General features: G+C 46.6%; 1 protein-coding gene and 1 non-coding gene across 6 annotated transcripts in view; both read right to left on the reverse strand.

Moving 5' to 3' along the window:
- The window catches only part of LARGE1 (LARGE xylosyl- and glucuronyltransferase 1), a 540,210-nt gene that overhangs the window by 336,530 nt on the left and 189,907 nt on the right, over positions 1-13,773 (reverse strand). The gene's annotated exons all lie outside the window — the stretch shown is intronic.
- LOC111771150 (small nucleolar RNA SNORA76) lies at positions 9,963-10,100 on the reverse strand. Its single transcript, XR_002804817.1, has one exon. It is a non-coding gene; the product is annotated as a small nucleolar RNA SNORA76 (small nucleolar RNA).

Here is a 13,773-nt window from a genome sequence, read left to right on the forward strand (position 1 = left end):
ACATAAAACGCCTTGTAAAGAAGTGACACATTCTCTTGTTAGGATGAGAAATGCTTAAAATGCTGCTTCCGATCAGAAAACCATTCATGCGGCTGTCGGTGAACAGCTTCTGTGCACACAGCCCTTCTCAGTACCAGCAACACCCAAGACCCCATCCCCATCTTGTCAGGGCTTAGAGGCTTCTCAAAATCTCTACATGTACATGATTCTGATTTTCTACCAATTGTATCTAGTAAGCAACTTAACACTTATTACATTATTTTGTTAAAAATATTACAGTCATGAGCCACATGAAATTTCAGTCAACAATGGACCAAATGTACGAAAGTGGTCCCAAAAGATTAGTCCCACACAGCCTAGGTGTCTAGTAGGCTATACCATCTAGGTTTGTGTAAGGACCCTCTATGAGGTTCACACAACGACGAGATCGCCTAACAACGCATTTCTTGGAACACATTCCCATAGTTAAGTGAAGCACGACTATATGTGGATTTTTGCAACGTAAAAGTAAATTTTCCCTATGTAAACATCACCCCAAAAATGCGGTGTTTAGACACGTACGTTTTAGGAAGTTTGGATAATAGAGAAAAACAGGAGGCAGCAGCATTATGCACAATCACCAAAAGGGGAAAAACCCACATGTTCGTCCACAGGTGAACAGATAAACAAAACGCGGTACATACGTACAATGGAATATTATTCAGCCTTAAAAAGGAGGAAAGTTCTGACACAAACTACAATATGGATGAACCTTAAAGACATGTAAGCCAGATACAAAAGGACAAATATTGTATGATTCTACCTATACGAGGTACCTAGAAGAGGCAAATTTGTAGGAACAGAAATCAGAACAGGTTACCAGGGGCTGGGGGAGGGAAAATGAGGAGTTACCGGTTAATGGGTACAGAACTTCTATTTGAGGTGATGTAACAGTTCCGGAAATGGATAGTGGTGACTGTTACACAACATCGTGAAGGTACTTAACGCCACAAAGTGTACACCTAAAAATGGACAAAGTGGTAAATTTTATGTTATGTATATTTTAAGACAATTAAATAAGAGGCACTCTACTAGGAAAATGTCAACCCAAAGGCCTGCTGTAGGGTGTGTGTTATCAATATCCGGATCTAGTGAATTTTGGAACGGGGCTTTCTTGGTGACACAGCAGCTTGTTAAATGGCACGCGGAATGTTAGAAAAGAGCTCTCATTGGTGAGAGAAGGTTTTCAAGAAATGTGGACTGGCTAAAGTATTTTAGAGATTCTCTCCACCTTTTCCTCAACAGACTGAAAATCTAGAGAGATTGGAATCACCATCCCTGGCCATGGCATCCTGAGAGTGATCCCGAAGCAGTCTTGATTCCAGCCACTGTTTGGAAAGACTTCTGTTTGCCTTATGCCAGCCACTAGGACAACAGCCATGGTCCCTGTCATATTGCCATGCCTGCCTCTAGTGACCCTTTCTGCAAGATGATGGCCAGGACACCCAAAAGGACAGAAGGCAGAGACATCATTGGTATTTCTAAGGTCGCCTGAGTCACTTGGTGCCTACTGATTCATGAATGTACTGAGGCTGCGGTAGGAGGCCAATTCTGCCACCTCAAGCTTTTTGGCTGCTTCTGTTACCTACAAAATCAGCTAAGATTTTTGTATGACCAAACTGATTTAGATAAACTCACCAAAAAATAAGCAGAAGGAGGTAGTCCCCCAGGCTCCCTTCCTACTATAAAAGTTTACACCTATCCTTATCTCAGAAATGGCTAGTTGGAGTCTTTGCACGGCTGGCACTGACTCCAGGGTGGAGGAGCAGGGATGCGGACAAAGAAATCAGAGTTTCAGACCATCATTACAGAGGGAGAGAAACAGATTAATTAAGTACTTATTGGGCATCTTCTCTGGGTGCTATATGCGGACTATATCCCCGATCCCAGCTATTTCAGTCACCTATGTTTTAAGTCCTTTGTGCTCTCTAGCCAATTCAGCAAAAATCACTTCATTACATAAAGTAGAGCCAGACAACTGAAGTGACTTTCTCAACAACTAGCCACTGCCTGATGCAGGAGAGGAAGGAACCATATATTCTATGATTTTTTAAAAAGATTTCTTCCCTAACATTTTCTTATGAAAAATTTCAAACACACCATAAAGGTAAAAGAATTCTACAGGGAACACATATATCCCCACACTTGCATTCCGCCATTAACATCCTACCATACTTGCTTGGTCCTATCTACCTATCCTTCTATCCATCCACCAACCTATTTTTTTTAATGCATTTCAAAATAGTCATCAGCCCACTATTCCTTTAGTATTATAGCATGAACTAGACTTCAATAATGTTTATATTTTTTTCTTTTGAGGAAAAAGGCACATGCAATGCAACTTACAGACCACTAAGTGAGTTCTGACAAACGCATACACCTGTATAGCACAAACTTCTTTCAAGACACAGAACATTCCGGAATGATGACAAAATTTACTCAAACTCCTTCCCAGTCAATCTGTGCCTGCATTCCCTATATGGAACCATTTTTCTGATTTATTTCCATTATAAGTTGGCTCTTTCTGTCCCAGAACTTCATCTGCTAGGAATCAAAGTACCTACTCTTTTGGGTAAGCCTTCTTTCACAGCATAACATTTTTGCAATTCATCCATGCTGCTGCATTTATCAGCTGTCCGTTTCTTTTTATTGCTTAGTGAGTGACACATCACTGGATTAATACCAGTATTCGTTTATTTTTTTTTTTTCTTTTGAGGAAGATTGGCCCTGAGCTAACATCCATGCCCATCTTCCTTCATTTTATACGTAGGATGCCTGCCACAGCATGGCTTGAGAAATGGTGCATAGATCTACGCCCGGGATCTGAACTGGCGAAACCTGGGCTGCCCAGGTAGGGCACACGAACTTAACTGCTACACCACCGGGCTGGCCCCTCTCTAGGACACCTACTGTGAAACGTAGTTTCCACCAAGCGGACACACCGTGAGATTACAGAGGCAAAAATGAAGACCAGGAGGTGCACCATCTCTTCTGCCGCCTCTGTCTTTTCTGGCAAGCATGAGTGAGAAACAGTCGCTTCTTTCCGAGGCATCTGTAACTAGATCCCGAGCTAATTGAGTATCCAGTTCTGAACTTCATGAGTATCAAGAAATACGGCGCCCGTCCTGCCCACACAGACCCCGGCAGACAGGGTGTGGTCTTCGCAGGAGGAGTTCTCTCAGTGGCTTCTTAGCCACGGCATCCCTGGTGGTCTGGTTCCGTGTGGATCAGAGAAGCGCTCCGTGCAGCTCTGAGCCCGTGCCTCTAGCTCTCCTAGAATTCTGCAAGGCACCTCGTAATGGCAATAAGTCCTTTTCTGTTTAAACTCACGCATTCTCTTGCCTGTAACTTAACTCTAATAGGAGAGTCCCATGGCTAATTACCGGCAGAGCTGGGATCAAGACCCAGATCTCTGTTCTTTCTTCCACGGTGTGCTCCCAGAGTCTCCCTTTCGACAATGTTCTTCAAAGAAGACAGACTTGAAAGGCCCGTATTCTATTTTGAGAACACGCACCGGGAATGAAATGTTTGTATTTCTTTGTCACCGCTTCCTCCGCCGACTGCCCCACACCTGCAGTTACGTCTACCTGGGTTGGTTAAACCGCTGCTCGGGAATCAGACACCTAGGTCCTTCCTAGACAGCACAGTGGTGACAGCAATGAGCATTTTTTTTTGGCCTGTGCCTCACTACTGGAACTGAATTAATCATTTGTTTCTTAAAAGACTAAACTCACTCCAGTAAACAGAGAAGGGTACCATCTGCAGTGGCTTCTCACACTTGCCTACATGTGGACAAACCCTGGACTTGGAACCCAAAGATCTGGAAAGTTCAACTCAGCCACACCCCAGCTTGGGCCATTTATTGAACCTTTTTTGAGCTTCCCCTGCTCCAGCTCAACCAGCTTCCTGGTTGTGATCAACATGTATTTGGTCATTGTCCCCAGTTCCTGGCACAGAGCCCCTAAAACCCTTAGAATCTCTGGAATGGTAAGAGGGTCTTGAGTATGCTAATGAGATGACCGGTGGCCTGGAACCCCTAGCTAGCTTCAGGATGGGTACGGGTCACCAGAAAGACCAAGGCATGAGTAGAGGGTTGGAACTTTCAGCCCCAGCCCACCTCCAACCTCCAGGGAGTTTTGATGGGGGTCTGAAGTAAGGACAGTCTTGTGGGACTGAGCCCTTAACCTGTGGGGTCTATAATAACTCTGGGTAGTGTCAGAACTGAATTGAACCGTAGGACACCCAGCTGTTGTCCAGAGAGTTAGAGAACTGGTGTGAGAAGAAATCCCCATACATTTGGTATCAGAAGTTTTGTAGGTAAAAACATTCCAAGACTAGCTGTTCCTCAAATAAGACAAGCACGCGCCTGCCTCAGGACCTTTGTACTTGCATATAGTGTGTATCCTCATTTACACTCCAGCATCTACTCACAAAGCCTTCCCTAACACCCAGCATTCCCTGTAGCACTCATATGATTCAATCTTTTAAACCTATTTCTTCACTGACTATCCTCCCAGGGAATTTTCCACGGCAGTATTCCCAGTGCCTGGAATGATGACTTACAGTAGGACCTCAATAAATTATCTGAGGAGTGAATGAATGCTTGCCTGCATGTTTAATGAGGACCCAAGGTCCTCATCTATAAAACTGGGGTCACGATGCCAACTGTGGCTCACCATCATAAATATTAACTGAGACCATTTATATGAAGAGCCGCCACAGTGAAAACATGTGCCCAGCATGTGGTGGATGTTTGAAAAAATGTTATTGAGTCTAAGACAAACAGTTTTTCACATTCTAACATTTCGGAAGTCGAGAAGCCTCCGGAGATAACTGGGGACCACACAGCAGTGATAACATTGGAGGGGTCTCTTTTAAGGCTCTGCACCAAATGGTTGTGGGAAGGGGCAGGAGGGGACGGAGAACCAGATGCGGTGGCAACAGTCCTGAGAGAGAGGCCAGGGGGAGGCGAGCTGCACAGAGCTGCAAAGTGGGCTTCAGCGCCTTTGCGGGCATCTTAGAAGAGATCTGAGGCTCGCAATGGTTTTGGAGGATGGCACAAGGTACAGAAACACAGGTGGCGCTGACACCGAGTCAAGAAGAGATTCAAAAAGTGAGACTCGATATGAATAAGGTTTAGTAACCCCTGAACCAATATATTTGCCGATGTTCTCCCATATATGCAGGCATAGCAGTAAAATATAATAAAAACCCATCTAATCAGGTCTAAATGGGCTCTTTCAATAGATATAAAAGATTCAAAGGGATAAGAAACCATTGTGCCACTGTTTAATTAAAAACCTTTTTAATTCATTGGCTTTATATAAAATAATGGTGTGTGCTACAATTGGCAGCATCTGAGATTAGGTCAAACAGGAAATTTCTTTGAAAGAAAATTGGGAAGAAGACTCCAAAGCACCCTCAATCCCCAATATTTCTCCATTGGTTCATCCACTGACTTAATTTCCCTGTTTTGAACTCCCCATGTCTATTTTCAGGCCCGACTTAAATTGCAGGTTTCACCTGAGGAAAGCAGCAAATCGGTGTGTTTCTTGAGGACAGTGGTTCTCGAAGGCTTGTCCCCGGACCAGCAGCGTCAGAATCATCTTGGAACTTGCTAGAAGTGCACATTCTTAGACTCCCCCTACCCCCGACACAAGACCTACTAAATCAGAAATTGGGGGCAGAGGCGTCGTTCTAACAAGCCCTCCAGCTGACTCTGAGGCACACTAGAGTTCAAGAAGCGATGCTCTGGGAAAAACACCTACCACCGGACACCCTCAGCTCGATCGCTCCAGTTTAACTTACTCACTGAAGTTTCTCTAAAACGTCCTGGGAATTCATCGTGCGCCAGGCACTGTGCTGGGGGTCGAATGCAATCTGAAGAAGTAGTACATGTCCAAATGACTAAATAAAATACAAAATGGGACCAAATGCAGGCTGACGGAGGTGCCAATACCACGCTCTGTTCAGGGGATGGATGACTGATTCTAACTCAAGAGTCCTGGTGGGCTTCTCGGAGGAGGTGGCAGTGGAGCTGGAACTTGTAGGGTGAGGTTTTGGACAGCTTTTCTATGACAGAGGGGAGAGACACTCACACTGAGGAACTAGGATGAGCAAAGGGCCTGAGCGGATTCAGAGCCCTGTGAGTACACAGGGCTGTCATTCAGCTGCACTCTACGAGCCTGATTAGTTCAACACTCCCCCCTTTGAAGTTCTCCCCAGGGATCCCACTTGTGGCAAGGACTGCCAAGTTGCTGAGCCATATCCAATCTCCCTTTTCTGCATAGGAACAGCACCTGCTTACATTCAAGGGGACAAAATAACCAGAGAAAAAAACTACATCTTACAGCCTCCATGGCAGCTAAGTGTGGCTGTGGGACTTCAGAAAGGCCACTCAGAGGCGGTCTGCCCACTGAGACATGTGCCCGTCCTGGCCTTCTCCCTTGCTTTCTCTTGGCTGCTGGCCTACAACAAGGACGTTGATGCTCAAGCGCCATATTGGATGTCCAGGTGCCTCAGCCTAGAGCTGAGGATGGCAAGGCTGAAAGGATTCTTAGAACCAAATGACACCATTAAACCACTGCACCACCCTACCTCCTGCCAACCTCCTGCCCTCTTGGATGTGGGAGAGAAATAAACTTCCCTCCGGTCTGTTATGGGGACCTGCTGTCATATGCTATTGAGTCTGTCACTGACACGCTGCTCTATTTCCATCGGCCTCCTTTTAAACTGAACAGCTCCAGGTTCTTCCTCCTCCTTGGCTGAACACCTTTACCCCCAACTCCTCATTTTCCCCTCCATCTACTGCCATTCCTCTGGAGAACATCATCAGAGACCCAGCCGACCCTTTAGCCTGACAGCAAAGTAAGGTACCATGCTGATACCCAAGCATCTTCACCCCACGGCGCCTGCATTCCCCTCTACACCCTCACTGCTCAAAGTGTGATCTGGGTACCAACCACATCTGCATCACTTGGGAGCTTGTCAGGAAAGCAGACTCTTAGGCCACCCCAGCCTTAGGAATCAGAGGCTGCATTTAACAAGATCCCAGGACATCTGTATGCCTACTACAATTTGAGGGACACTACTGTGGACATCATCGTCCTCACCCACAGCTGCTGACCTCCAGGACATAGATTGGGAAATCCATTCTCTGGCTACACCCGCCTGTGCCTCAGGTCTCTGGCTCCCTTGTCAACCTTTCCTACAAGCTTAAAAGCAACCTAAACTACCCTGAATTGCTACTCACTCTTCCCTGAACGAAATAATTACTTTCACACTTCCCTGCTTTTGTTTCTATTATCCCCTCTGCCTTTTGCCCTTCAAAACCTTTGACTACCTGTGGATCTCTCACTCACCCTTCAGTGCACTGCCAGGTCAGACACCACCTCCAGACCAGGAGCATTTTGGGGAGAGGGACTGAGTCTTTCCTGTCTGCAAGGTGGGCATCTGGAGCCCACGCCACTTACTACAGTGTGATCTTGAACACGAAGCGCCCTCTCTCTGGCTGAGTTTCTCTATCTGTAAAACTCGGATAATAACGAGACCTGCATTTCACAGGGAAGCTCTAAGAAGTCAAAGAGATGATAAAATGACAGCACTTGGAACAATGCTTGGCATGTGAGAACTACTTAATAAATGCTAGACGTTCATTCCATACGCCAAGCCCTAGCACGGGTGCAGACACGCAGTGGGCACTCAAGACACATTTACTGAATCTCACTTGCAGTTTCTGGACTGACTTCTGTGCCTTCATTTTCGCTGGGCTCATGCATCCACCACACCCACTCTTCTCCACAGCCCAGCAAAAAGCCGAATCCAGCCCCCAACCGGGACATTATTCAGATGAAAGAACATTTTCCGCAGCCATCCCAGTCCTCAGAGCCTCGTCAAGAAATAGAAAAGAAAAGCAATATAAATGTTAATAGGAAATCGTCTATTCGCTTTCACTTAGGTTAATCCGCTGCAGCTCAACAAAGACGGAATGAGACAGCTGAGGGGGCCAGAAAACACAGGACCTGGACATGCTGAAGCTCAAAGGACTTCAGTTCCCAGGAGGAAATGCAATTCCAGGCCAACAAGGCTGCCTGGAAATCAGGACAAAGGGCTTCTCCTTGGGACCTCTCCATGGTGCTAAGTGTGGTTCCTAACCTGGTCCGTTTCCCTGGACATCCATCAACCAGTGCCTACGAAGTACAGCCATGGGTCTACGTGGTACAGATAAGAAGGTGATTACCATTCATTCCCTGTCCCCAAGGACTACTGGGACAGGCAGACAAATAAATCCGCAATTATAATAGTGTGTAATGATGCTACGAAAGGCGTAGGCTGAAGATGTCAGGTAGGCAAGGAGGAGAGGCACATTACCAGGCCAACGGGGCAGGAGAGGGAGGGGGTGCAAGGAAGTCATCTCGCAGAGAAGACCCTGAGGCTGAGCTCTGCAGGGTGAAGAGGAATTAGCCTGGCAAAGAAGGCAGAAATAGGTGTCTCAGGCAGCAACAACACTAGGTAGAAAGACCAGGGAACTATACCAGGGGAGGCTGAATAACGGTCCCCCAAAGAAGGCCACTGGGAACATGTGAATGTTACATTACATGGCAAAAGAGACTGTAGGTCTGATTAAAGATTTTGAGATGAGGAGATGATTTTGGATTATCTGTCTTGGCCCAATGTAATCACAAGATCCTTATAACGGAGATGCAGGAAGAGTCAGCGTCAGATGAAAAGTCAACGTGATGATGGAAGTAGAGGTTGCAGTGGTGCGCTTTGCAGATGGAGGGAGGGGCCACGAGCCAAGGAAAGCAGGCAACTGCTTGAAGCTAAAAAAAGCAAGGATACTGATTCTCCCCCAAGAGCCTCCAGAAGGAGCCAGCCCTGCCAACACCTTGACTGTTGCCCGGAGACTGATGTTGGAATTCTGACCTCTAGAAGCATAAAAAAATGAATCCATATGATTTTGAGCTGCTAAGTATGTAGTAATCTGTTACAGCAGCAACAGAAAACTAATACATATACCTTGTTTGAAGTACATCTTCAGGAACGTTCAAGAAAAATGTCAGAAAAATGAAACCAACTGAGGAGATAGCCACGGGCAAATCATGAAAGGATTTGTGTACCAGGCTGAACTGCCATTTTATGCTCAATGTGGAGCCACAAAGAGAGAGATGATCTACCAAGATTGCCCATGCTACAGCACTGAATCGTCAAAGTTTTAGATCTTAAATCTTAGGGATTATCACATGTCTAATTCCCCATTTTACTGACGCTCATCTTTTTTATCATCAACTATAATGACTTTATGAAAAGAAGGAATAACCTATTGGTATATGTAACTATTTCCAGCCCTCCAAATTCCATTCGAATGTTTTCAAAGCTGCATATCTCTATTTGCAGAGCTATAATTAGGTATGAGTATGGACAGCCGGACGGCACTGGCAATTGGGAGTTTTCTCAAAAATCCTGGCCAGATGATTGCCATATGCCTGAAAAGTCCACCCTCAAAGAGAAGACCCCGCTCGCCTCCAGGAAGGGGGAAGGTGGCTAACACTGAGTGCTCACTGGGGGCCAAAAGCTTCGTGAACATTCCCTCACGGGCTTCTCTCATGAGGGATGACTATCACCATTCTGGCAAGCACCCTAGGTGCTGGGAGGCCCCCAAGTGTTTTGTGACCAAGCCCCATTCCCCAAGTACGGCTGTTGCAAGGCAGGAGCCCATCAGAGAAACCTGGGCCGAGGAGATAATCCGTCCGCCCACGGTCCCACCAGCCTCTGCCCAGTCTTTCTGCCTACACACAGAAAGGCCTTTAACCCTTAAATTCCAGCCAGCCTCCAGGCTCCTGGCCCTTCCAACCCACTACGTGCGTCACATCCTTCCCCACACACATACAGCTTCAGGGCCTCTGTCAGCTACACCGTGTGCCGAATGTCACTTGCTGCCAAAGGATTCGCTGAGGGGGCATCTAAGCAGCCCAGGATTTGAACAAGCTGGGTTTGCTCTGGCACTGCCAGCAGATCCCTGAGGCCACGGGCCTGGCACTACAGAGGTTCCAAGGCAATGCTCAAGGGACTGAGGCACTGATTTCAAAGATCACAAACTCTCTCTGGGACTCAGTTAAAATGGCGGGTTGTTGTCTTTGCCATTGCTCAACTCCCTGCCAAATGGGACACCCCACAAATTGAGGGCCACATACGTTTTCCATGCATCTGACATTCCTCATGGTCAAAGTGGGTTCGATGGTGCTAAAATCACCAAAAATGCCTGACGACGCTGGGCACGTGTGAAGTTTTCCATTTTGAGGTATTTTAAACCGCACCATTACGAACCAGTGTGACAGGCTCCACTCTGCCCTGTTCCACTTTTTCTCTTGGAATCTATATTCAGGGATGGTATATTCCTAAATATAGAATCATTGAGTTAAAGGGTATGCACAATTTATAGGTCTCATGATGAACTGGCAGTTCACTCTCCAGGAAGAGCCATGTGGGTGTCAGCAGCAATTCAGACTCAACAGTCACTGATTGGCCCCAACTCTATTCCAGCACTGAGCTATGCCCCTCCCTTCCGTTAGCTCTTTTCAATATCACACAGGGCCCACTTGGCCCCATCTGGTTGATGAGGAAAGTAAAGTCCCATAAAGGAAAGTGACTTGCCCAAGGCAATACCATTATTTTGAAACAGGGCTGGGAAAAGAATCTACGTGTTGGAATCATCCAGTTCTGTTGTACCTGCTAAAAGGTTCAGCTCTTTGCATTATCCCACACCATCACAACAGCTTTCATTTACTAAAGATAACCACAGGCCAGGCTCTAGACTGGGTACTTCCTTATATACACTACCACATCCATCCACGTCAATGAGGCAGGAATGATGACGATGCTCTGCTGATCAGGACAGCACCTACCGACCACTGAATGCTGAATATGCGCGAGGCACTGCGCACAGTACGTCACATTCATATATTCTTTTAACTCTAGAAATCTAGGAGCTAAGCATTAACATACCCAGTTTAAAGATGAAAGAGCTGAAGCTCAGAAAAGTGACTTCCCTCAAGAGTTCCACAGATTACAGATGGAAGATGCGGCCATCAATAAATGGATCTGGACACAGGGCTGTCTTCAAAACCGCACTTCATCGCACTGCTAGACTGCCCCTAACAGTTAACATACATCAGGTGGGCGGCAAGGAAGATTTCGAAAGAAGACGGAGAGAAAAATCAGCATTCCATTTCGGTCCGTCTTCCCTGAGAGGGACTGCCTGTGTGTAGTTTGATCAGTGCTGTGTTTATGTCAATGCCATCCGACTGGCTGCATACAAATGCGTGTCTCTGTCTTCTGAGGGCTGCTTCCCATTATAGCAAACATGGATCACAAGGCTCAGCCCACGTCTCAGCACAGGCCTCCAGCAGACCGCCTCCAGCGGCTAAAAGGGGCCTTCTCAGAGCCCTGGAGAGAACGGAAGGCTCCTTTCTCAGAGGCACGCTCTGCAGTGCAGAGGCGGGAGCAGAAAGGTGAGAACTCCTCGAAAGCAGAAGCAGCTCAGAATCAGGGGAAGAGCAGCAGGCTGGGAAAGAAGTCAGAGGTTCACGTCCCAGCTCTGCCAAGAACTCAATGTGTGACCTGGGGCAAATAGGTCTCGGCCTCAAGAAGACTAATAAAATTATTAAATAAATACATGATGTCATTTCAGTCTCCGCTTTGGAGCGGGGAGATTCTAGTCAAGACTGACTGAATAGCTTTAAGGAAAGGAAGTGATTCAGCAAATCCAGATAAGACGCCTGAGTCCTAGATCATTTGCACTATTAACCTACCACCTTAGAAGTTCTTTTCCTCAAAATGCACAGACTTTCTGCCCTAAGGCAGCTACCATCACAGATTCTTCCAGATTCCACATCAAGTCGCATCTTGGTATTACCGCAGACTGAAAAAGAAATCATTACTTGCATCACCAAGTCAAAATGCTGTCATCTCCAGGAGATCCAAAATTGATACCCAAGACCAATTGCAGCTGAATCCTGTTATGACTAATAAAGAAATGGGAGGGAGAAGGGGGAAGAGACACTGAGGCTTCCGTCCTCACCGTCCTGACGCTAGCCGGATGTGCCTTTCTCCTTGTCATCCTTCTGCCAAGTGCTCCCGGGAGACCTCCAGGACCACACCTACCCTCTGGCACATGCAGCCTGATCTTTTTACTGCGTGTTCATCAGTAAGATACAGGAAGTGCTCACGTGAAGAGGAAAAGCATTCAAGCTCCACCTAATGAAATTCGCAAAGTCAAGTTCGGCTTGCCAAGGGATGCTCTTTTCATTGTAACTTAGAAAGTCTCCAGGTGTTAACAGCTGGAAATGGTTGGAGGGCTTCTCTTGCTGGGGTTTATGGTGACACTTGCAGCACACAATCAAGACTTTCCAAGCATACAGGACTCCGGGCACACAAGCCCGCCTTTCTCCAATTGAGCTGGCTTCCCAGCCAACCTGACTGACTCCCTGCTCCCAGTTCTTTGGAATGAAAGAACTTTTTAAAAAATCAAGCTGCTTTGGGAAAAAAGTGTCAATTTGTAAATTCCCTACTTGGCCCTGTCTACCTGCAAAGACACAGAAAGTCTGGGGGAAGTACAAGAAGGGGATTTTGTTTCTCTTTTTAGTTTCCAGATGGAGCTGCCTCCCACTGGCTACCCACACACCCAAGTGGCTGATGTCACTATTGTGATTTTAGTAGTACCATGCGGGCCCTGGGGGCAAGTAGCCCCATCAGAATCAACAACAGTGAGCACATCTGAGAAAGCCAGAGAGAGAGAAACGAGGGAATCAACATGTACGTGGCTGTGAAAATGTCCACAGAATCGCCAAGCAGAGATCAATCAAATGGACATTTGTGCACACATGCCAACTGGACTGAGCCAAGGTCTTAAAGAGGTGGAGACAGTTAACCACGGTGATGAAGTCTGAGGTGCTGAGAATGATGCGGCCCCAAATATCACCCCATACGACCCTTAGGATCAAGTCCTTTGGCCATTCCTAGCATGAAGGGCTCAGGATTAATGAACACCATGGCCTGGAGGAGAAAAAAGTGCTTTCAACTGGGCATCCACAGAGTGAAGAGAACTTGCTGACACTGAATGGAGCTGCTATTTAAAAAACAATTTAGTAACATGACTGTGAGCCAGGCGCTGAGTCTGTCTATGGGGACAGAGCACCACAGAGGGTGGCTGCGGTGGTGAATGTGTACGTAGAGACCTGGATGGAGCTTCCAGTCTAAACCTGTTTTACTTGGCCTCGCCAGGATTCCTGCCGTGTGCCACACACTGTAACCTCAACATTACATTACAGGCTTCCTTGAGTCATTCCATCTTTTCAGGTGACTGTCATTGTATTAAGTTCCTAGCACTTCCTTAACAAAGTATCATAGACTGGGCAGCTAAAACAACAGAAATTAATTTTCTCCCAATTCTGGAGGCTGAAAGGCCCAGATCAAAGTGTCGGCAGGGTTGGTGTCTCCTGAGGCCTCTCTCCTTGGCTTGTAGATGGCCGTCTTCTCCCTGTGTCTTCACAGGGTCTTTCCTGTGTGTCTGTGTCCCAATCGTCTCCTTTTATAAGGACATCAGTCCTATTGCATTAGGGCCCACTCATATGACCCCTTTTTACCTTAATCACCTCTTTAAAGACCCTCTCTCCAAATACCTCACATTCTAAGGTACTGGGGCTTAGGACTTCAACATAAGCATTTTCGAGCAGG

The sequence above is a fragment of the Equus caballus genome, chromosome 28 (genome assembly GCF_041296265.1).
Source record: "Equus caballus isolate H_3958 breed thoroughbred chromosome 28, TB-T2T, whole genome shotgun sequence".
NCBI classification, from domain to species: domain Eukaryota; kingdom Metazoa; phylum Chordata; class Mammalia; order Perissodactyla; family Equidae; genus Equus; species Equus caballus.